We start from the raw sequence: 4,143 nt of genomic DNA, 5'->3' as shown, positions 1-4,143 counted from the left end.
CACACAGAATCGGCACGCAAGGATCAGATAACGCGAGCCGACAGGCATCCGGTATTTTGAACACCTGTGGTCGCTCTTAGCGTGCTCTCAGATTTCCGGACGGCCGAGGAGAGAATCAGCGTCTCGGCCTCGAGGTATTAAGCACGAGCCATATACACTCTTTAAGTAAATTGTTAAAGTAAACTGTTCCCTTGCCTCAACTCATATTTGGCGCAGTCGACCATGAGTCTTAGCCAGCCATTCAGCCACAACAGCAAGCCCCTTTGAAGCCTTATCATCGCCCTGCCAAGCATTTGATCTACACGCCAAGCCCCGCCGTTTCAACGCCATGCAAGGTATTGTTTGGGAACAGTTAGACGCTGCTACAATGCAGCGCAATCGCAATCGCAATGCAGTGCAATCGCGCTTCAGTGCAGAACTTCTCAGAGAAGAAGTGGAAGCACGGCAGTTGGACAGTGCCGGTCCGAAGGATGAACTCGTGCAACGTTTGATGACAAATATTAATGCGCAACGTGAAGCGTCTCCGCCTCTCGAACAGACGTCTTCAACCAGCACAGGTGGCCCCGCGGTACAATTGGACCCCGCGACGCTACAAAACCTGTAAGCTTTGCTTCAGCATATGCCACGCCCGACGACAACTCTAACTACGCTGCCGGATCTGTCATCATCCATACCACAGTTCGAAGACTCACGGAAGCAAAATGTTAAAATGTGGTTGGAGGATGTTCGCCGTGTCCAGCAACTTGCGTGTTGGGAGGACGCTACGACCCGCCTGATTGCCGCAAGCAAGCTCAAAGGCGCTGCTCGTAATTGGCACCTCGCGTTTGGAAGCCAGTTTGACACTTGGACAACATGGAGCGCAGCTCTTCAAGAAACGTTTTCTCCGGACTTGACCCTAATCGAGTGGCAAAACCAAGTCATGAAAGTGACTCAGGAACATGGTCAGTCTCTTCATCAGTACGCTTTTGCGAAGCTACGGGTCATTGAAGGCTGTCCTGTCACTCTCAGTGACGCGCAAAAAGGAAGATTGGTTCGAATCCGCACATGGCCGTCTCATCTTCGAACCCCCTAGGCCAGTCCAGCTCCAGCACGCGGTCTCTGGTGTGATAGTCACCGCAGCTCAGAAGCTAGCTCCACAAATGGCTAATGCCGTCATTCTGACGCACTCAAATTTCGCTGCACAAGTGCAAGTTGCGTCACCAGACTGCCTACAAAAAGACCCCTTGCCTTCACCAGACCAGCTACTGTGGCGGACTCTGGCTCAGGAAGCTCCGCCATTGCCTTCACATAATGCCAACGCTACGCCTTCAGCTGGCACTCTGCTCCTTCCAGTTCATCCAGATCTTCCAGCAGCACACATAAGAGATCAGTTATCGACCAGCCAGCAGTCAACCATAACGGATATTTTGGCTAAACATATGGAGGTATTCGCACGCCATGAAGACGACCTTGGTCACTTCGCGGGTACGCAGCATCGCATCGACCTCTTGCCCAATGCCTTGCCATATAGCCGCAGCCCGTACAGATATACGACGGAAGACAGACAGTTCATTGAAAGCCAGATAAAGAAGCTCTTGAACCAAGGCATCATACTTCCCGCCTCGGGACCATGGGCCTTTCCCGTCGTTGTAGTGTCACGTGGAGACAAAAAACGGCTTTGCGTGAATTACGCCCGTTAAACGAACGTACAATCTCTGTCGTGCACCCCTTGCCCATCATAGAAGACATTATCCAAGACGTTGCACATTGCGCATATTTCGCAACAATGGACTTGAAATGTGCATATTGGCAAGTCAGCCTTCGCCCCCAGGACTACGAAAAGACAGAATTTATTACTCATCATGGCACATACATGTGGACACGAATGCCATTCGGTTTGAAGAATGCGCCGTCCACTTTCCAGCGCATCATGCAAACAGTTTTCCACGATCTTGCGCCTCGCCCGGACAAATCTGGTATCCGTGTATACCTCGATGATGTCCTCATCTGCGCTCAGTCTTTTAGCACATTTGCCAGCATTCTCCAAGAAGGCATCCAGCTTCTCCAAGACAGTGGACTAAAAGTCTCTCTGGACAAGTGCCGCTTTGGTCTACAGTCCATTAAGTTTCTTGGCTTCGTCATATCAAGCGAAGGTCATCGCCCAGACCCTGACAAAGCCTCTGCTATGAGTCGTATCCCAACTCCTCGCACTCAGAAGCAAGTTCTCTCGTGGGTTCAAACTGCCAGCTTCTACCGTCGCTTCATCAAGGACTTCGCTAAAATTGCAGCACCCCTGCAGGCCCTTATTAAGTCCAAGATATTCTACTGGAGCCCTGAGTGTGAAGAGGCATTCCAAACGATACGCAGGGCCCTCACACTGCCTCCACTTCTTGCCCATTTTGATGCCAACGCCCCTACAACAGTTACCACGGATGCATCAGGCTCTGCCATAGGTGCAGTGCTTTCGCAGGTACACCAGAACAAAGAAGTTGTTATCAGCTATGCCAGCCGCGCCCTCACGCCAGACGAGTGCAAACTACACAGCAACGTGTGGGAATGTATAGCCGTGCACTGGGCTATTACAGCAAAGTTTCGGCATTATCTCCTTGGCCGAAAATTCATCCTCATAACAGACAATTGGACGGTAGCATGCCTGACAAAAAGCGTAAAGCCTTCTCGCAGATTCACTTCTATGATAATGGATCTGGTTGAGTTTGACTTTTCAGTTCAGCACCGCCCAGGTCGGCAGAACGTGGTGGCAGACCACTTGTCTCGTTTGTTATGTGCTGCCACACAGTCCTCTCAGTCTCTCTCTACAATGCAACAGGAAGATCCTGAATGCCACGCAATTCTTCTGGACCTTTCCAATGAAGAGGAATCGTCAGAGTTCAGCGTCATAGACAACATTTTGTACCGTCGCACTTCGCAAGGCGTATATGTCATTGTCGCCCCAGCAGCACTACGCCCTGCCGTTTTTCAAGCGCTGCATGACTCTGCAGGACATTTCGGTACACAGCGAACACTCCAAAAGATGCAAGCCCGCTACTGGTGGCCAAACATGGAACAATCAGTCGAAAGTTATGTGTCATCGTGCCAAACCTGTCAGCAGTACAATCGCCCGACATCACGCAATGTCGGTCACCTTGGCAGGATGCCGACGTCTGACGTCCCTTTCTCAAGCATTGCCATTGACCACGTCACCATGCCGCCCAGCTCGTCTGCTAAGTACATTTTAAACGTCATTGACTTTGCAACTCGCTTCATTGCACCAGCTGCAGTTAACTCCACTTCAGCACAAGACGTTATAAAGCACTTGCATCAGGTATTTTATACCTATGGCACACCAGACCACTGCCTTTCTGACCACGGCTCAGCCTTTGAGTTGACAGAGTTCAAGCGTTTCATGCGACTCCACTGTGTAGAGCTTCACTACTCCACAGCATATCGGCCAGAAGGTAATGGCCTTGTCGAAAGAAGCAATGGAGCTCTCCTCTCGGTCTTACGCAAAATCTGCGCTCTAGAACCCCTATCCTGGCCCAAGAAACTTCACGAAGCTGCCTTCGCTATCAACAACTCAGTGAACTCAAGCACGAGCTTCACTCCATTTCAGCTGTTGTTTGGCCTAAGTATGTGCCTAAGATACCTCTGCAGCTCCATCGCCCCATCAAGCAATCGGACTTTGCTGAACGCATACTGGATGTTGCGACGCAACGGTCCGAAGCAGCCGCTAATTCCGAAGCAGCCCAGGCTTCACGGCAAGAAATCTATGACCGCAGCCACCGACCTCACAACTTCAGTGTTGGTGACCTTGTGTGGGTCAAACGCCAAGTACCCATGCCACATGGAAAACTGTCACCTCGTTTTAACGGTGTGTACCGTTTGGTGGAACAGCTGACCCCAGGAACCTTCAAAGCTCTTCGTGTGTCAAGTTATGGGTCACGACTCTTGAACCAACCACGAACGGTGCATGTGTCACAGATCAAGACATACAACCCCCCAGTCTCGCCAGTCGCCATTCCAGAGCCCAACCACGACACACAACCGGCAAATCTTGGAGACACTTAGGCTTCTTCATTGCCTTCTCATTCGAGCAGCGAGCACCGCCCTCAACGTTCCAGGAGACGCCCATCTCATCTTCAGGACTATGACCTTTATTAGTCTTTC

At 51.0% G+C, this 4,143-nt stretch overlaps 1 pseudogene; it reads left to right on the top strand.

The window, feature by feature from the left end:
* The first annotated feature begins 328 nt into the window (after positions 1–328).
* On the top strand, positions 329–1,072 carry LOC135384867 (uncharacterized; annotated as a pseudogene).
* Positions 1,073–4,143: the final 3,071 nt, after the last annotated feature.

Source organism: Ornithodoros turicata, chromosome 2 (assembly GCF_037126465.1).
Source record: "Ornithodoros turicata isolate Travis chromosome 2, ASM3712646v1, whole genome shotgun sequence".
In the NCBI taxonomy this organism is placed as follows: domain Eukaryota; kingdom Metazoa; phylum Arthropoda; class Arachnida; order Ixodida; family Argasidae; genus Ornithodoros; species Ornithodoros turicata.
The sequence above is the reverse complement of the archived record's forward strand: the minus strand, read 5'-3'. Positions and strand labels throughout refer to the sequence as shown.